This window comes from Heloderma suspectum, chromosome 3, assembly GCF_057233095.1.
Source record: "Heloderma suspectum isolate Gila_16-S chromosome 3, 16-S_ref, whole genome shotgun sequence".
NCBI lineage: Eukaryota > Metazoa > Chordata > Lepidosauria > Squamata > Helodermatidae > Heloderma > Heloderma suspectum.
Window position 1 is genome coordinate 161,132,318 of NC_139460.1, and position 21,539 is coordinate 161,153,856.

Genomic DNA, 21,539 nt, shown 5'->3' on the forward strand with positions numbered 1-21,539 from the left:
GCAGGAGGTTCGTTTTTGTCTTGCTTTAGAGTCAGGACTTTTTGCAAATAGGGGGCCCTTCTCGTGGCTTGCTTCATGCCTGCTAAAATGAGTTGAAAATAGTCAGCATGTAAGCATCTTTGTGCCGCTGTGGCCACCCCCCAATTGGGTCGCCCTGTGGGCAGAACCTCCGCCATCTCCTCCTCAGTTGCCTGGGGATTTTCCTCCCTATACTTGGCTCGTGGCCCCGCAAGGATGGTTGGTTTTTGGCTGAGAAAACAGGTGTTCAATAGCATTTGTGTATTGTCCCATGTGGGGTTGTGAGTAAGCCTCACATTCTCCATCAGAGTCAGGAGTGGCCCGGGATCCTCTTCAAAGGAGGGGTTAAATTGTTTCCAATTATACAAATCAGATGTTGTGAATAGGACATAAACAAACATCGTCCCTTGAGGATGTTGGGCGGTAGGGTCAGGGATTTCTCTGATGGGGAAGGTGAACTTCACCGGTGGTTGGGGGTCCTTTCGCAGGTTGTAGTTAGGTCCCCCTTTTGCTTCTCTCTGTAGGACCTCCAATCTTTCCTCTAGGGAATATAGACGATCTTGGAGAGTGTCCCGGCGTTCAACTAGAGGGGTGGGGTCCTCTGGTACTATTTCGTGAGAGGGGTCCTTCTCGGGGGCATCTAACCGCTGGGCGGGCCCCTCAGGAGAGGGTGGTGGTTGCAACGGGCGTGGTCGCCCTGCGACGGCTGTCCCGTAGGGAGGAGGAAGCAGTGGGTCCCCCGGTGCCGTGGCCACAACCCTGGGTGGTCCTTCTTTTGGTGGTTTCCTTTTGACCACCATGGGAAGGCCAAGGGACATGCATTTAACAACCCACGGAGCGGGCCTGCCGCCAAGGGGCACACAAGTTGCCCATGAATCAATATAAGGGAACTGGTCCCAACTTCCCCTCTGTGCTACTATTGTTCGCACATCAGATACCAAGGTTGGGTCAAAAGACCCCTCGGGTGGCCATTTAGGTTCTAATATTGGCCATTCCCTGGTGCAAAAAAAGACAAGACGATCCTTTGTCATCTTAGTTCCATAATCCTGCTTAAAACGTGACCAACAACACTCCAAGGGCACAAACAACACTCCAAGGGCATATGGGACTTCTTCGCAGACTTAGATTGGGACCCGCCCATGATGGTGGGAATTTCAATCAGCAATTCTTGCACTTCGCCTTCCTCTGACCTAGCCCGTCTTCGGGGTAAGGAAATGCAGATCGGGGCTCCCCACTCACTTCGCCCGTAGGCGTCTCACACAATCACACCACCGTCCTGCGTTTATCCCCTAATGTAAGCTGTTTCACTTACCCCAAAAGCCTCTTCTGTCCCACCCGCAGCTGCGTCCAGCTGCTTATTGATCCACTGCCGGTGCCTAAAAGGAGTGATCACGTCTCCCTCTTCCTCTGGCGTTGGTCCCCAGGCGCCTACGCCGCCACCGTTGTGAGGAGAAGGCAGTGTAAAACAACCGCCTGTGGCCACTTCTCCTCCGCTCGGCTCAGTGCGAAGGGGACGCACCCCAAAGCAGGATCCGAGTCACGGCACCAAATTGTTAGATAAAAAGTCCTTGCTTTCGGTTTAGAAGAGAAGGATGCCAGGCAGGCAGCAGTGGATCCAACACTATTTTATTGAACGTTTTGCAAAATGGGTGCAGAGCAGTCTGGTCCCGAGACACGTGTGCAAAAGCCCTTTATATCATATCGCTTCTATTGTTCTTACCAGTAACCAATGAAACAGTTAGTACATCGGCTCACTAAGTCAATAGCCAATCAACAGTCACTATCAGCTTACCAAGCTGTTAGTCATGAGCGCGTCAGTATGATTCCCTTTTTGCTCCGCCTACATTTTCCCACCACTCGGGCTCTTACGTAACTTGAGACGCCAACGGTTATGGAGTCTCCTTTTTTTTCTAACAGTACCACTGCAGAGTAGGTGTTTTTGATTAGGGTCTTTTGTCAGCAAATGTACTTCTTAATGCATTGTTCTGCTTTTAAAGACCCCTTCCTCCCAAAAAATTACATTTCAGAAATTGCATAACTCAATAGGATATGAAGCACAAATCTGCCTCTTTCCAGCATTAGTTACATCAGGGACATTCTAAAAATACCTGCTTCATGAATATATTTAATCTGCATTAACATTAACAGCAAGGGAGCACACATTAATCCAACACAGAGAAAATAAAACTTAATTACTACACAATTAAAAAGGAAACACAAAATAACTCTGCTCATTATTTTAATTCCTCTGAATTTATTTAAGATCAAAATAAAAACATTGACTGCTAATCAATCTGTCAAGGAGTCGAGGCAACAGAGAAAATATAGGACTCAGGGAGGAAATGGAATTAAATGCTTACTTACCATCTGGCTTTGTGAACCCCCGGCTGGGCACTCTGATATACAAACAAAGCAATTTACTTCCCCTCTCCTGTCCCATGGCAGAGACCACCTGCTGTTTTCCCCTTGGCATGCTGCTGTCTCTGTACTGACAAAATGCCTCAGGTCGGTTTGTGTTGGCTGCTGGTTTTATTTCTGCTGGGTTCCCCCCATTACCCCTGTTGTAGGAGTAGAACTTTTCCCCATGGAAAAACTTAGCCAGGGCTTAGTTTCAGATGTTAGCCAAGGTTTAGCTGGGGACAATTCAAAGTATGATTTTTGACCTGTAACTCCTTAAATCGTTGGAGACTGGGTTACTTGAAGGATTGCCTCCCTCACATTTAAGATATACACACACAGTCTAATAAAGGGTGACAATTATCAGTTTTTTCTGGGTTCTCCTTATTTCTCTAACTTCCTTGCCGGTTTTGTCTTGGAAATCAGTTGATCGTTAAATCTTGTGACTTGGCATAAGCATGATATAATAAGCACAAGGGACAGTTTGAACTACAACATTGAGGCGGCAGACTCAAATAATTGTTATTCTTTTCTATTAGAACAAATGTGGTGGCTCTACATTAAATAGCTCGGCTGTGATCACAACACATTTTGGAAGCTGGAGACCATTTTGTATAGCGCTTCCAAAACCTGTTGCCCTCCAAATGTTGTTGGGCTACAACTCTCATCATTCCTGGCCATTGGACATGCCAGCTAGGACCGACGGGAGCTGGAGCCCAATAACTGAACCACAAGTTCCCCACCCCTGCTATAGAGGATAATGCTAACAGTTACACTGCCTCCCAAGTTTCCCTTGTGGTGAGACATTCAGTATTCAGCAGTGTTCCACGTGCCCTTAAAGTGTTGGCACATTGACATTAAGAGCTACTGTATAATGAGGCATTCTGTCATCATTAAGAGCTATGAGGTAGTACTGTGCTGAAAATTTCTTCCACATTTTTTCCAACCATTCTCATTCCATTTGATAGAAAAGAAATTGCTCTCAAAAAGAAATTCAAAGGAGGACAAATTTTGGAGGAATTCTCATGGGTTGGGTTTGGGGTTCCTGCATTTACCTTACTTATCAGGTGGCTGAGGAGTGTACATGAGTGTCATGTCTGTCATTGTACAATAATCTCTGTGGCAGCCTCTAGCCTCCTCAGCTTCCCACTCAGTTAAAACCATCATGAGGAAGGCATCACGAGGCAATTCCTCCCCTGGGGCTTTTTCAGTTCAGGAAGTACAGGTGGCCTGGGAGGCTGCAGAGCAATAGAAAGAAGTGTAATAGAGAGAGAAAACACACACAGCCCCTTTGGCCACCTCACAGCTCAAAAATACCACCAAAAGAAATTCAAAATTCTGCCTCAAAACAGTGGAAGCCTCAACACAGTTGATGCTGTTGCCACCTGCAGTAGCAGTGCAATAAACCAAAAACTCCTAGGGAAAAAGAAAGAAGCTGTGCTACAACCCCTGCCAGTAGTGAGCCCTATCTGTGAGAAACTGTTGGAGAATTTCTCCTCCCCAAGGAGAAATGTGTTGAAATTCCCCCACACACACACACCATTTTTCTGCCCACAAATAGGCTGGAGAATTTTGAAAGGCCATTTGTGCATGCACAGTTCTATTATGATGTAATTTGATTTTGTAAAGCCAATACAGGGAAGACAGTAAATCTTTAAGTATGAAACTAACTGTGGCATATTCCTTATGACGATGAACAGTGGAGAGTTTTCATAATTGCCCATTCTCGTGTGGTACGTAACAGAAACAGGGCTTTCAGTTCAAGTTATATTACTCTAGGTCAAGGGTGTTGAACCTTTTTCAGCCTGAGGGATGAATTCAATTCTGTAGAAGCTCTCAGGGGCTGCAGCCCAGTGGTGGATGGAGCCAAAGGCACAAGGGGCTACAGCAAAAGGCAAACGGGGTGGGGCAAAAATACCCCAAATACCAGTGTATTTTAGCTTAAAGCTCTTACTGCCAGTAGCTAGGCCACAGGAGAGGCATTTAAAATGAGGGGGGGACTGCACAAAAGCAGGAAAGCCACCAAATGTTACTGGTGGATAGGGGGAAGGGGGTGGGGCCAGGGATAGGAGAGTGCCGGATTGGGACCTTGGTGGGCCAGAATTGGCCCCCAGGCCTGAGGTTCACCACCCCTGTTATAGGGCTAATATTGCCCATGACACTTTACAAATCATTTATTCATTTATTTACAATATTTATATACTGCTCCACATCAGAAGATTTTGAAGCAGTGAACAACAAAAGTAAATGAATAAAACACCAGGTAAAAATAGTTTAAAAAAAATATTAAAAGACGAATTCCAATAAGGTGAATTTAATAAACCAAGGCTGGGCACGCAAGGAAGGCCTTTCGAAATAATAATGTCTTCAGGAGGCTCTGGAAGGAACACAGTGTTGATGCCTGCCTGACCTCCAAAGGCAGGGAATGCCAGACGAAGGGGGCCATCACACTGAAGGCTCTTCTCCTGGTAGACTCCAGCCAGGCCGTGGGTCCTTGCGGAAGTACCAGGGACATGCCCTCTGATGACCTCAGTGACTGGGCAGGTTGGTAAAGAAGGAGGTGCTCTCTCAGGTATCCTGGTTTCAAGTTGTTTAGGGCTTTGTACACTAGTACTAATACGTTAAAGCTGGCCCAGTAGCAAATAGGCAGCCAGTGCAGTTCCCTCAGCAAAGGATTCGTTCACTGAAAAGGAGCAGCTCCTGACAACAACCGAGCTGCTGCATTCTGAACTAGCTCCAGCTTCCAGACCAACATCAAGGGCAGCCCCACACAGAGCACATCGCAGTAATCCAGTGTTGAGGTTCCTAATGCCTGTACCACCATGGTCAAACTATCCCTGTCCAGGAGAGGCCGTAACTGGTGAACCAGCCAAAGCTGGTAAAAGGCACTCCTAGCTGCTGTGACCACTTGGGCCTCTAGTGTAGGGATGTCAGAGAATTTCACCACGAATCTCAGGGAGGCCGAATGCCAGTGCATTCAGCCCCCCGAAATCGGTGGCGAAACGGTCTGCCCCCCCGCCCCCCCCGGGATGGGACTTACCTTGGGCGAATCTTCCTGGCGGCAGCGGCTCCGGCGGCAGTTTGGCGGCGACAGCAGGTCTTCCGACCAGCTGCCGCCACCGCCATTTCCAGTAAAAAAAAAAAAACACCAAAAAAACGTGATAGGCTACGTAAAGATTTACGTAGCCTATCACGGCTAGATTTTTAAAAAATACCGTGATAGGCTACGTAAATGTTTATGTAGCCTATCACGGCTGATTAAAAAAGAAACCCCCCCCGCGGGTACGCAAATGGCGGCGCCCATGGGCGCCGCCATTTGCGTTCCTTATTTTGGCACATCTAGTCTACGTAAACATTTACGAGGACTATGGCGAAAATAAGGGGAATGCAAATAGCATAGCGTCTACACTATTTGCGTTCCCCTTATTTTCACCGTAGCCTACGTAAATGTTTACGTAGACTAGACGTGCCAAAATAAGGAACGCAAATGGCAGCGCCCATGGGCGCTGCCATTTGCGTACGTGCGGGGGGGTTTTGTTTTTTTGTTTTACTCAGCCGTGATAGGCTACGTAAACATTTACGTAGCCTATCACGGCTGACTGCAGGGACGCAAATGGAGGAGGCTACGGCTGCTGCCATTTGCGGACCCGGCTGGCCAGGATTCAGGGGGGAGGGATGGAGCACCTCCCCCCCATCCAGAATTTCGGGGGGAGGGACGGAGCGCCTCCCCCCCACCTCGAATCACATTTCGTTAAAAGGTAAGTGACTTTCGTACATCCATGCTCCAGCAACAATGATGGATCTAGGAGTACCTGCTAAGGGTGCACGAAAGTCACTTACCTGGTCTCGCAGCTTGCTTCGCGGTGGGGGGGAGGCACTTCGCTGCTCCCCCCGAGGTTCAGGCCGGGGGGGGAGGCTTCCCGCCTCGCCCGGCCGAAATTCAGGCTGGGTAGTAGGCGCCTCGCCTCGCCCGGCTGCGAAATAAAAAGTTTTTTAAAAAATGCCCCCGTGATAGGCTACGTGACAATTTACGTAGCCTATCACGGCTGACTTTGCAAATCTAGCCGTGATAGGCTACGTTAATCGTCACGTAGCCTATCATGGGGGCGTTTGTTTTTTTTTTACTTTGCTTGGAATGGCGGCGGTGGCAGCCAGTCGAAAGACCCTGCCCCTGCCCCTGCCCCTGTCGAAGCCCTGATGAACCGCTGCTGCGACCCGCCACCGGGAGCGACATTCGGGAAAGGTAAGTCCCATCCTGGTGGGGGCGGGGGGGCGTAGAATTTATCCCCAAAACTACTTCGGGGGTCGAATACGTCGGCACTCGGCCCCCCGAAGTTTCGGGGAGAAATTCTCCCCCATCCCTAGTACCCGCAGACTATGAACCTGATCTTTCAGAGGGAGTGCAGCCCCTTCCAGAACAGGCAATAAGCCTATCTCCCAGACCCGGGAATCCCTCACCCACAGGGCCTCCATCTTGCCAGGATTCAGCTTTGGCCCTCATCCAGCCCATTACTGAGTCTAGGCACTGATTCAGGATTTGCGCAGCCACTCCTGATTCAGATGCCACAGGGAGACAGAGCTGTGTGTCATCGGCATACTGATGGCATCTAGCTCCAAATCCCATAATGACCACTTCCAGTGGCTTCATATATATGTTAAACAACATTAGGGACAAGATGGTACCCAGTGGGACCTCATTGCTCAATTGCCAAGGGGCCAAGGAAAAGTCACACTGCCATGCAGTAGGCACAATTACGTGCTCTAGAGTGTGCTCAGCCATCTTCACTTCGAGCCTTGCGCCATCTGCGCTCTAGCCGATGTCCAGCCTGTTTCATTGACTGCAGCTCCCCAGTATACCAGGGAGCAGAATGGGCTCCACAGTGCTGGAGAGGGCACTCAGGTGGAGTATTTGTATTAATCAAATTAATACAAGCAACCAGGACAGGTCTTTGCCCCAAACCATCTATAATCAAGATGTTTGGTGGTAGGGAAGAAAACTTTGCAAAAGTTGGAAAGCCACCAAACAATTGGCAGTTGGGGAAAAGGATGTAGGACTAGGGAAGGGAGCTTGACTTTCTGGGGAACCCTGAAAGGCCAGACTGGGACCTCAGATAGAGTGATAGACCAGGTTTGGCACATTGGCCTGAGGTTTAACACCTCTGCTCTATGTGCAGAACATATGTTGTAGAACATGTCAAGCCATTGTTCCAGTATTGTTGAACTCTTGTAAAAGCATTAATTACTTTGTTAAAGCTAAAAATAGAGACATCCCAAAGTTACAGCAGAGTAAGTGATGTTACAGTGAAGCCTACTATGAGACAATGGAAACTGTAGCAGAGTGTAGAGTGTCCTACTGTAATGTTATGGGGGGCACCTTGCTGTTTAGCATGTAGGTGATTAAGTTCTAACCCACATGACAACAGATCCTTGAAAGTCTGGGAAAAATAGTAGTAGTGGATTTGAAGTAAAGCCATTTCTTCTCAGCCTGGTAAGTCAACCTGAAACACAGATCATCAGCTGGAGAAAAAAACTCACTCTGTGAGCGCTGAGTATCCTGTGGGAGTATAAAGCTGAAGCTCAGACTTACTGACTTGAAATAGTAGGAAGTATCATACTGTATATGCTGTCAAAGAAAAAGTAGAATAGGAAGGTACAATAGGAAAGGTTGTTAAGAGATATGTTTGTGTCAGCCTGTAAATGTATACTTCAAATGTATACATGTTGGGTTAGCACTTAATCACCTATACGCTAGCAGGAAGAAACCAAAATGACTATGGTTAGGATGGGGGAGGGTATAACAGAACACCCCCCATGTTCAAAGTGTAATTATTCACAAGAACAATGTTAGGGTACAATCCTTTACCCACTTACCTGGCAGTAAATCTCATTGAACTAAATGGTGCTTATTTCTAAGTGGACGTCACTGAAATATAAGATTGCACATGTAAAATAAAATAAATATTCATATTTTTTTCTTGAAATCACTCTTGGATCAAACTCCTAAACTGCTCCTTGGACTCAAAAGGTTTAAGAAGTAGTTTGATGGTTATGTGGTGGCAACGTCTGAGGGGGAAAAAATCTCTGCCAGAGATTCACGTAATCACATGAAATGTGAGTGCAGGTATGCCCCTTTTGGTCACAATCTTGGGGTAATTTCTTTTCTTCCTTTTCAAAGTATGCCTATCTGACTTTCTATTTCAAAATATTCAGTACCAAAACAATAAGGACAAGCTTGAAATTAAAACAAAAAACAATTAAAACATCATTGACAAGTAATTAAAAATAAAAACAGATGGCAGCCTCAGCACAGCATTGTTAAAATGCAGCATCTAATCAACTAATGAATGTTCCAATATCCCACTGGAATAAATGTGCATCTATTGCTGCCAAAAGGGAGTCCACCCTCAAGATAGGATTCTGTAATATTGACACCACAACAGAGAAAGTCACTAACCCTAATTTGGGCATTCTGAAGCTGTGTAGAATCAATATGCAAGGAGGAGTTCTGTATCTCCACTGACCACCCGCCCCCCACATTTCCATCAGTCGTGGAAATGTGCATTTCCATCATGCAGGGTGACAGTCTGAAGAGGACCCCCTCATGTATCTATGGAGGTGGTTCCCCACAGTTAAGAAACCTGGAAAATCAGAGTTCTTAATTGCATGGAGCACCTCCACGGATACAGGAGGCACTCCTCTTCAGACCATCACCTACATGCAGATCAGGCAAATCTTTCATATTTGCTCCACCTTACTCCTGTTTCCCAATTAGGAAATCCAGTAATTTAATGCCTCCAAGAGAATTCTGGCTCAAACAATTGTTAAGAAAGAAATCCAGCCAATGTGCCAGGTTTCGCACTTCTGGCACCAGGAAGTCAGTGCCCATATTAGATTTATAGTAACATCTTCCTCGCAGCATTGGAACCAGAGCCAGTGTGGTGTAGTGGCAAGAGTGTTGGACTAGGAGCTGGGAGATCCGGGTTCTAGTCCCCACTCGGCCATGGAAGCTCACTGGGTGACTTTGGGCCAGTCACAGACTCTCAGCCCAACCCACCTCACAGGGTTGTTGTTGCGAAGATAAAATGGAGAGGAGGAGGATAATGTAAGCCGCCTTGGGTTCCTTGCAAGAGGAAAAAAGGCAGGGTATAAATGCAATACATACATAAAACACCACCATAAAAACAATGAGGGCAATCATAAAACATTTGCCAGTTATATGACATCAGATAAGGTAGTAGGAGGGAGTTTCCCACATCACAAATATAAGATATGTGTTTTGAGAAGATATACTCAGAAGACAGGATGAAGTCAGAGAAATAATTCTTGTGTCACAAACACACCTGATCAGGGGATTCTGGAATGTTTTTATATGTATATTGTTACAATCATTTATCTTGATAATACATTCAAAATTCAATACTGTTATCTAGACATAAGTTATTTTAAAACAGAAATGTGTCCCTGGGATTGTAGTTTAATGGACATGAATAAATGTAGTAAAAACAATCTAAACATGTTGATTAGCCTCAAAAGAGTATATAAAGGGAATTCTGAACACATTAAATTTGGAGCCCAAATAGGGCTTCTCTCTCATGCCCATCCACTGTACCTCTGGCAGTGTCATGCCCTGCTGCAAGTGTCCCACGCAATCTAGCTGGTTCCTGTTAGAAAGAGAGTGCTGGACTAGATGGATGTCTGATGTTGCAGAACAATGATTAGCACCTATAAGCATAAGCTGTATGACATGCTTTGAATCAAATTGCATGAGGCAGCAGAAGTATCATCTTGCTGTCTCTGTATGTCAAAGGATGAGAAACACTGGCCTGTGATGCAGCAGATAAGAACAGGTGGCCAAGAAAGGAGGACACCACTCTGTGCGTGTTTCCTCTGGAGACAATCCTAGAAGCGATTACAAAGTACAACAGGCATCGCTGTAACTGCACCGCTAATAGGGCAGCTACTCAAAATGGTTTCCTCTCTCTCTCCAGTTTTAAACAGTTCATTAAGTATTTCATCAAGGAAAATGAAAAGCAAATAGATAAAAGGAATTTTTATGTGTCTTTTCCACTTTGCAGGGGTTTTGACCCATATGGAGAGGATTCTAGAGACATCCCCATTTGTTAGTTTTTGTGTCTTTTTATATGATTATTAGATACTGTTCAGGACACACCAAGATAGTTATACAAAGTGGGGTGGGGGTGGGATAAAGTAGGTGTAGATGGCCTCTAACAAATCAGCAAGCAACAACATGTTAAACTGAGCTTTGTAGGGCTGGCAGAAGCCTTGCTCATTTCCATGGGGTTTGCATCAGCAGAGAGTGCTTTGAATGTCTGGTTGCAAGGAGGAAGACATAAAATCTAATAAAACCAAATAAAATCAAAAGCTCTGTCTATGAGTCAGCTTTGCAAACTCCCCTGCTTCATGATGAGAGAATCTCACAGAGTCTCTGATCTGGCTTTTGTTCTTCAAAGCTGGGTTTCCAAACAGAAACTACAGCTTAAAAAAAAAACAGCAAAAACACCACACAGACACCCCTAAATACACCTGCCCCTTGATTCCAGCCTTCTACTTCCTTTCCCTCTGGAGTTTCCCTATCTAATGATCTCAGGCAAACTTCGAGCTCTGTTATATAGCACCATTATCAGCTGGTAAATTACAGCCAGCTGTTTCCCTGAAGCCCTTGAAAGACCATCTTCCCTGAGGGCCCTCAACCTTGAAACATTTATTGCATCTTTTATCACATCCAAACATCCACCACTCTATTACACAGCCAAGCAACACTAACAAAAGCAACAACCTGTGGTTTTAGGTGTTCACCTATGGATGCACATGGAAGAGAATCTGAACAAAGTATTCCCTATCACAACATCTCACAGATGAAAACAGGGAACCTGTGTATTTGTATGATGTGTAACAGCAGCAGTGCTTCCGCCAAGGATCACTAATTGAGCCCCCTTGCACATTGCTGAAGGATCTTTTCTGCCTTCTGCACAGAGGGCTGGCCCTAGGGGTGGGCAAGCTGGGTGGTCATCTGGGCCACCAAGCTGAGGTGGGCACCAAGCTGAGTTCAGTAAGGATGTATGAACCCACCCCTGCCCGGTATCAGTGGGCACCTGCTGGAGCACCACCCCCTCTCAAGGCCCCCCGGACCCATGCTCAAGCCCCCACAAGCTCAGTGAGCCACCTGTACTCACCCTGGGTCCTGCATAATGCCTCTAATTTTGCATAGATTGAGCTTTTCCAGCCCAAATGTGCACATATTTAAATATGTGCATTGTTAATTAGCTCCTTTTTCATAAAAAAAACAACCTCAGCAAAATGGCGGATGCTCACGGATGGATTCAGGTGAGTGTGGGGAGCATCTGGGAGGGCATGAGCAGGGGCAACTGAGGCCAGGGACTCAGTGGACGCAGTCTGGGGGTGTGGGCAGGTGGGGGAACCCAATGGACTCCTGGGCCCAGTCAGGCATTCACACCATCCCTAGAGCTCAGTGGCTGTGTTTTTTGAATGCACTGTCTGCAATGAGCCAGGGCTGCAAAAAGCAAGTGTGTGGGTAACCTTTCTTTCAAGGTTCTACAGGTTGTTTGGGTACCAACTACAAAGCTGATCTTCCTTCAATTAGTTTCAAAGTATGGTTCTTTGTCAATTTCCACCGCGATGACATTCATGCTAGGTAAAAATCAGTGAAACACAGCTTTACTTTGAGGCACTGTTACAGAGCACTTAACATTTCAAATACTGTAAATGCTATAAGTACTCTATAAACAATAATAAAATAAAGCCGTAAGCTATAAGAGGTCAGCTGGACACCTTTTTATTCATATCTTTTCCTTGTTATTTTTAAAGATACAAATAATGGCTATTCTAAAATAAAGAATGCTCATCAAAAGATAGGAACTGCTACAAAACAAGAAATGTTATAAGTAAAACCTGTGTTAGTTCTGCTGTGTTGCATAGTGCACTGCCGCTGCTCTGAATGTGGCTTTTCAAACGGAAAAATTTCAAAAATTTTCTTCAAAAAATGAAGAATATTAATCTTGCATTGCATCTCATTTTACTTATTATAGAACAGGTGCAACACAAGCACACATTTACTATCTAGATAGAGTTATGAAAGGGGAGCTGTGCCCAACAATGTATATTTATATGGAATTGTACTCAGTGTGACATTATTCCGCCCCTACCTCATTCAGCTATTTAAGCTCTCAAGACCAAAGGGAGGGGATGAAGCCTGAAGTGCTCTACTGAATTTCAGTGCACACTGTCAGGGTTCCCCTTATGACCTGGACCTCCTGAGCAACTCCTTAAGGATCTCTTGCCTCCATAAGGGTCCCACCTTCCTTCTTTTACTTTCCTCTTTCCAGTAACATGGGGTTTAGGCTGTAGAGGTAGGGCAATTGACACTCAAAACACAGGGTTTACCACAACAGTTTACTGGAAAATTAAAACAAGCAAATCACAACTAAAGGTATTTACACTATAGAGCTGAGTGATACAAAAGGCATTAAGGGGGGGGGGATGTTGCAAGAAGCAACTTCCTTTATCCTAGCTGTACGTAGACTTCCGCAGGCTGCTTCTTACTGCACCCTCTTCAGGTTCTGGTCTCCCTGACTCTGCTCTCACTGGCTCTTTTGCTCTTTTTATATACCCTTCTCCCTCAAAACTGAAAGTACTATTTCAACCCTGAAGAAATGAAACTTAACAGGGGGAATGAAACTGAAACATAACCAGGGAAATGAAACTACTCCTCTCAGGGATACCCCCGCCCAACAACAACAAAAAACCCTGGCCTGACTTCTTTTTCCTTTTTCCAAAAGGCAAAAGAGGGTAAGTACTTTTTTCCAGGAACAGGTACCAGAAAATACGGGCTGGTATACAGGAGTTCACAAATGGCACATTACAGCGTATCCTCCCTTCCTAACAGGCATGCTCTTGTGCAGGTTTCCAGCCAGCCAGCCACTCCCTTCTCCAGGATACTCTGTTCCAGAGGTGGGGAACCAGATGTTATTGGAATCTAGCTCCCATCAGCCAGCATGACAAATGGTCAGGGATCATGGCAATTGTAGTCCAACAATATCTGAGTGTCCATAAGCTCCTCATCCTCAACTTTACGTAGCCTATCATGTCTTTTTTTTAAAAAAAAACTGGAAATGGCGGCGGCGGTGGCAGCCGGTCGGAAGACCGGCCGCTGCAGCTGCTGCCGCTGAACCACCGCCGGAGCCACTGCCGGAGCCGCTGCTGCCCAGAAGATCCGCCCCAGGTAAGTCTCGTCCTGGGGTGGGGGGGCAGGCCGTTCCGCCACCGATTTTGGGGGGCCGAATGCACTGGCCTTCGGCCTCCCCGAGATCCGTGGCGGAATTCTCTGACATCCCTAATGGTGATTATGTTGTGAGCAGCTCATCCATCTCTAGTAAGATCCCATTCCCTCACAGCATGAACTATGAGAAGTTTAGGGTCTAGCGTCAGCTAAGGATGCTTCTAAAATTCTACCGATATTCAAATTTTCCCTGTATTTTTTTGAGTTCCAAATTACTTGGCATTGTTTCCAAAGTGGAACCAAGATATTATAACCTTCCATTGTCCTCTGTTTTATTTAGGGTGCAATCCTATGGCTACTAGACAGCGGCTAGATGGCCATAGGATTTTTTGGTTTTCAGGAACCAACCTTGGAGCCAGCGCTCTGAGGTCAGTTCCCAGAAAACTGCCTTCCTGTCCTCTCGTAGAAGGTGCAGTTCATCCCATCCCTGGCTCTGTGCTTGGAAGAGCAGCACAGAGTGGGGGGAAAGGGGGTGTTCCTGGGGGTGGGGGGGCAGGGGCAGCAGAAGCACCATTCTATCCTTCCTCATTTTCTATGACACTTCCAATGCACCATCCACCACCCCTGCCCCGCTCCAAGCCACTCTAGCTAGACAGCCTAAATGTCTGAGCCTAAAGCCTCTCAGTTTGGAGGCAGCCGACTATCCCCATAGGATTGTGCCCTTATTTCCTAATCGTGCACAGAGTGCATGTGCACTTTGTCAAAACTTTCAGTTCACACTTCATTGTGACATTATGTCTAAGGATGGAATTACAACTCATGGGGACTAACCAAAAATGGGATCCCTTCACCTTTTAAACATGTAGGATCACAAACCACATAACATGAAATTATTACACTGTGATGATCTACATCATTTTGCTGTTGGTATGGGTGGAGATACACACCATGCAATGAATGGGGAAACTGATCATGCATGTTACAGGGATGATGGGAGAGAACTCAACATGGGGATATTTTTAGTTCATCCCCATGCTGATCATGACCAGTAATAGATATTAAGATCTCCAATGACAGGTGAATTCATGTTACCAAAACAGGCAAAACCATCTAACTTAAATCTTATTCTGGGTCACAGAGTGGAAGATTTTTTAAATTGTGTTTGTTTGTGGAGGCAGACCTGCATTTTAAGTGCCTGAACCTAGTGCTATAAGATGAATAGCACTGAATTGTTAATGTCGGCAATGTGAATCCAAATTAAGAAGAGAGTTTAAGGGAGCCTGTTCCTCTGTGCAATCCATAGGCTTTTAAAAATACATCAGTTACCAAATAAAAAATGTTCATTCATGTTGTAAACTAGAGAGAATCAATGTTGGCTCATCAGCTGTGTGTGACTCAAATCCAGACATTTTAATGAGGCATCAGGGTAAAGGCAATAATCTGGTCACTGAAGCATTTAAATTTCCCCCCATGAGTTCAAATCAGTAGAAAAGACTGCATAGGTTTGGGCAAACATTTTAACGCAGCAAAGATGAACTAAAGGAGATTTGCACATTGTCTTTGTGTGCTAGGGATAAATCTTGTGGCCCCTAGACAGCATCTGAGGGACCATAGGATAGTTCTGATTCCCTGATCCAAGGTTGGAGACAGTGCTCTGACCTCAGAGGGGGGGTGGGATTGGAGAATCAACCCTCTTCCCCCTCACAGCCGGCATGGAAAAAACCATGTCAACTGGCATCCAAGGTCAGGAACTTGACCTCAAAGCAGGGGAAATGGGGTGTTTCAGTGGGCGGGGAGGGGACAGGAGAGGCCAGGATATGAGCTATCCTGACACCTCTACTTCCTTCCCCCTTCAAAATGCTGTTTATATACAGGCTAAAAATGTGAAAAATTCAGGTCAGGAGGATAGGGTGGCAAAGATCACCTCCACTGTTCCTCCTGCCCTGCATAGAATGCTCACAAGCCTCTGAGTTTGGGGGGACTTCAGGGAGTTTCTTTAGAAGGGTTCTGCATGTGTGTGAAGGCATCATCGATGGGAGAGTATGTGTAAAGAGCTTAATTGTGGTTCTATCTCCTAACATGTCTACAGAGAGCATGTAACAAATAGCCATGGTATCCACAGAAGCAAGTACAGCGCTATTATCTCTTTTGTGTGTGTGACTGGTGGGGAAACCCATGCTTCCCAGTGGCATTGGGCTGTCTGTTGGAAATAAAATACTGGACTAGATGTATCTTTGGTCTGGACTCTGGTCTAGCTCTTTTTATATGGTGGATTTTGGTGTCTGCAACTCTTAAACTGCAATCCTTTATCTATTTAGTTGGGATAAGCCGCAATGAATTCAATGGGGCTTACTTTTGAGTATAGCAGAAAACAAATGGAGGGGAAGACCTGGGTGGTGAGGGGTGAGATCATTTACATCCACTCATTTTTAGGCTACTCTGCTAAGAATGACCACACAGACAGATATGGTTTAATTGGAAAAGTCAATCTAGCTTGATTATACACATGGGGCAGGCAAGTTTGGGTGAACTGTAAGTAGGGATGTACGAAAGTCACTTACCTTTTCGCAGGGGTGCTTCGCGGTGGGGGGGAGGCACTTCGCTTCTCCCCCCGAAGTTCAGGCAAGGGGGGGGAGCCGTCCTGCCTTGCCCGGCCGAAATTCAGGCCAGGGGGGGAGGCTTCCTGCCTCGCCCGGCCGAAATTCAGGCCGGGGAGAAGCTCCCCGTCTCCCCGGCTGTGAAACAAAGTCTAAAAAACAAAACAAAACCCCGTGATAGGCTATGTAACGATTAATGTAGCCTATCACGGCTAGATTTCCAAAGTCAGCCGTGATAGGCTACGTAAATCATTATGTAGCCTATCACGGGTGACTTCGAGAAAAAAAAAGCACGTACGCAAATGGCAGTGGCCTATGGGCACCGCCATTTGCGTACGCGCTTTTTTTTTTTCCAAAGTCACCCGTGATAGGCTACGTAATGATTTACGTAGCCTATCACGGCTGACTTTGGAAATCTAGCCATGATAGGCTACGTTAATAGTAATGTAGCCTATCACAGGTGTTTTGGGTTTTTTTTACACTTTGTAATGGTGGCGGTGGCAGCGCCCCCACCCCCGACGAAAGGCCGATGAACCGCCGCCGGGACCCGCCACCGGGAGGGACATTCACCAAAGGTAAGTCCCATCCCGGGGGGGGCAGGGGGGCAGAGAATTTCACTGCCGATTTCGGGGGGCCGAATGCGTTGGCGCTCGGCCCCCTGAAGATTCAGGGAGAAATTCTCCGCCATCCCTAACTGTAAGGGCATTTTGGACAAATGTTATTCGAAATGACCTATCCTGGTTTCTAATACCAACAGCTTCTTGTGGCATGAAGAAGGCACCTCTGTGGTGATGTTGGTTGGTTGGTTGGTTGGTTTACTTATTTATTAATTTATTGCATTTATATCCCTCCTTTTTTCCTCTTGCAAGGAACCCAAGGCAGCTTACATTCTCCTCCACCTCCTCTCCATTTTATCCTCACAACAACAGCCCTGTGAGGTAGGTTGGGCTGAGAATCTGTGACTGGCCCAAAGTCACCCAGTGAGCTTCCATGGCTGAGTGGGGACTAGAACCCGGATCTCCCAGCTCCCACTCCAACACTCTAGCCACTATTGGGCAATCTACATTACAACTTTAAACTGGTTTTAAACCTGTTTTTAGCGATTACGGCTACCGAATACAGGAATTCTGGGAATTGTAGCTCTAGAAAGAGGGGCCACTTGGGCAGGGGACAGGGGTCTCTAGCAAAGAATTCTCAGTACCCTCATGAAACTGCAGAATCCCTTTAGATAAACCAGTTTGAAACCAGTTTAAAGTTGTAATGTAGACTGCCCTTACACCACACTGGTTTGTGCATTATGTGCACATTTCCATGTACAATACCCATGGCCAGCACCATCTTAGAAGTGTGTCTCCCTCATTAGGGCCTGGAGGCCTCTACAGAGGCCTATATAGGCTTAGTTTAATTAGAGACTTTTTGTCAGGTTTCCTGATCTTTCACACACACACACTGAGGCAATCTGACACTGGACACCCAAATCACTGAGACTACTTAATTGCAGGAAATCCCAAAGCAAAAGCTTAATGGTTACACTCTTCAGAAATCATACAGCTGATGGTCAGTAGCTCTAGGCTGTATAATTCCAGAACAGTCCAAAGCTAAAAACTACAACCATGACAGAGATACACAAAACAGGTTTCTCCATTGAAATCGCTGAGGCTCAAAACACAGGGGAAGGGGCTCAGGATCCCTGGGACCATCCTTCCCAGGCAATCAGGGACAATAGCCAGTAATCTGAATGATTCCTGGGGTCAACTTTCCCAGGCAATCAAAGACACAAATCTCCACAAACATCACAGGGAACTGGAATGATTCCTGGGGTCATCCTTCCCAGGCAATCAAAAGCAAGAGTTCTAGAAAAGGCCTAAACAAATCCACAGACTTCATCCAACCTTGAACCTTCATTGGGATCTTTGTGCTACATGGGCGAGGCCTATTGAGTCCAAGAGTAAGTCCACATAAGCAGAGAGTTCCATGCCACAGCTTTTGACTTGGTGACTCCATAGTGCATGAGTCCAGACAGAGAAAAGCCCAAGAGTCAGGATCAAACCCAGCCTGTCAGGACGCTGGGCTGACAACAAGGAAGACACACAATGTACAGCAAAACAAGGATTCAAAGTCTATGAAAAGCATCGCAGTACACCTCATGGCAAGTCCTTAGGAATCCCAAGTCCAATTAGAAGGAGAGTCCATGTGCAGAGTGCCTCTAGAGGCCCAAACAATGATAGATCCAAAAAGAGAAGGCTTCAGGCACTGAAGGCAACATGTTCCTTGCAAAGACTCTTCATCTTTGCAACAGCTTAGAAGGGAGAGACGTGACTGTAAGACACCTCCTCCAGACCCCTTGACAGACAAGGGCTTTTGGCCTTTCAGCAAGGCCGCTGTCTAAACAGGGTGGCACTGCTCAGCCCTCCAGCAGCGATGCTTCAACCTGGGTACTCCTTCTGCAAGCCCCGCCCCACCTCTGTCAGGTTCTCACAGACAGCTTCCAGCCTCCCTGCTTGCCTAGGCCAAACCAGCAGGTGGGCAGGGAGTCGGATGTCTCCCCCTGGCTCTGCTCTGAGAACACTGACAGAGATGCACTCACGCAGATTCCGACATTCCAGAGGCTGAACAATCCCAAGCCCTTCCAGGGTACTTCTAATCAAATCCTGGTTATAACCTACAAGGCCCACTGCAGTACTGAAGCTAGGCCCTGAAAGACTTTCCCCCATAAGATAAGACCAGTTTTGGGTGAAATGTTCACCATCATTTGATTTATCCAGCAGGTTTAGGGTGGCCACGTATGTAGTGCCCCCCCCATTAAAAATAAAATTTTAAAAATGCATCACCAACAAAGAGGATAAAAGAGGACCCAAATTTGTATAATATTGGCATATGCAAGTGTGTGTGTGTGTATACAGAGAGGGGGGGGTGCAAATTTAAAAATAATTACTATAATTTAAATAGAAATACAATGTATTTGTACCATAGGGAGGGAAACTATGACCAGATGACCTGTGTGGCTAACTGTTGATGGACAACTTCAAGGCCCCTGGCTCTTCCTCCTTATGGTTCTTTGACTTTAAATCAGACTTTGACTGGATACCTCACCTGGTCAACACAGGACACCTTCAAACAGAGGGCTGTCCTCTACCAGCTCTCCCAAATAGAGGATTGACCTCTGTAATGTGGGACACCTGGCCAGTCTAACCAGATTTCATTCATCCTTATCTGAAATCAATGTGGCAAGAAATTGATTTTACCTAGGTGTGTCAGAAATTGAAGGGTGGCTACTTCATAACAGCCTTCCCCACAAAATCACTGGTCCTAATCACATTGGTGGGCCACGAAATCTGGAATGCACATACTTCTGGATCACACAGCTACAGTTCCTTCCTGTTCATTTTTCTGTCAGATTTCTATGCAGCATTTTCTCACAGTAAACTCAGATAGTTAAATTCCCTCAGCTTAAAAACTAGGGATATACGAAAGTCACTTACCTTTTCAAAGGGTGACATTCGTGGTGGGGGGGAGGCGCTCCGTCCCTCCCCCCGAAATTCTGTTCGGCCGGCTCCACTCTGCGGAGATTCCGCAGAGCCACCAGCCAGGGCCACCCACAGCCGGACATCCAGCCGCTGGGCAGCCTGCAGGGACGCAAATGGCGGCTGCCGTAGCCGCTGCCGTTTGTGTCCCTGTATTTTGCCGTGATAGGTGTCGTAAATATTTACGTAGCCTATCATGGCAAGCAAAAACAAAAACAAAAACAGTGGATGCAAATGGCGGCAGCTATGGTGGCCACCATTTGTGTTCCCTTTTTTTCACCGTTTTAGCCTACGTAAATATTTACGTAAGCTATTACGGCGGGGGGGGGGGGGGAAGGAATGCAAGTAGCGTCCACTATTCCATGATTTGCATACCCTTTTTTTTCGCCGTAATAGCCTATGTAAATATTTACGTTGGCTAAAATGGTGAAAAAAAGGGAACGCAAATGGCGGCCGCCATAGCCGCTGCCATTTGCATCCACTGTTTTTTTGTGTTTTTTTTGCTTGCTTGCTGTGTTAGGCTACGTAATTATTTACGTAGCCTATCACAGCTATGATGAAGAAGTGAATGGCGGCCGCAGAGGTGGCCGCCATTCGCAAGTCAGCACGGATGGCAGCAGGTAGGTGCTCCGTTTTACACGCCTTTCGTGGGGGGGGCGGGGGCTTCATTCTGCCATGGATTTCGGGTGGCCGAATGCAGTGGCATTCGGCCTCACTGAGATCCATGGCGGAATTCTCTGACATCCATATTAAAAACATTGCTTTGGGGGCTGGCTTGAAAGTTTCAGAAAGTTATACATCCATACAATTTTGCATTGCTAACATAGATATTATGGGCCATATCATACATTGTAAATTTCTTACATGGGTATCATTTCCATGTAGGATATCAGATGCAGCCTTCATGCACACTGTAACTAAAATAATATTGGCAAATGTTTGAAATATTAGTAATAATGATGTTTGCATACCATATTTGAAATTTTTATTTTTATTTTCATTTCATTCAATCTAAATCATTTCAGAAGTGCTAAATTCAATCTAAATTTAAGTGATATTGGACTTGTCAGCATATATCTTGGTTGTTTTGATGTTGGCAATCATCAAAGATGAGATTCCCATAGACTGACAATTTTCATATAGTAAATATCACTGCATGTTATATAAATAACAATAGAATACTAAATGCCATTGCCAGACACTAAATACCATTAAATATTGCCTGTCAAACATCAGATATAATCAGATGTCAAACAGTTAACAAATATTTGGTATCCAGAGAATATCCACTGATTATCAAACATCAATTTTGCAGTGGAGACTTTCAAGAAGAATTGGGGAGTCAAGATTCATTTCAACTCTAAATATCCTCAGATGTGATAAATTCATACATGTCCATTTCAGGACATAGAAACCTCAGCCAGCAATGCCTTCCTATAGTGTGTTCAACCCATTAAAATATGCAAAAGTGTCATACTTCAGAGTGTATGTGTGAGATACATGCAATTTCTTATATGGAAGTATTTTGATGTAGAACTTATCTGAAGATGTGTTTTGGATTACATCTGTAATTCCATTGTCTTCAGTAGGCTGTGCCCAGCAAATTAAAGGTACATTGAATCGTGAACCGAAATAATACAATCAATACTCTTGAAGATTCTCTTGACAACCAAAATTTATTTGGATTTTTCTGTTTCATTTATGAGTTTCTGATCAAGGCAAAGAGGTAGGGAAGACAGAAAGCAG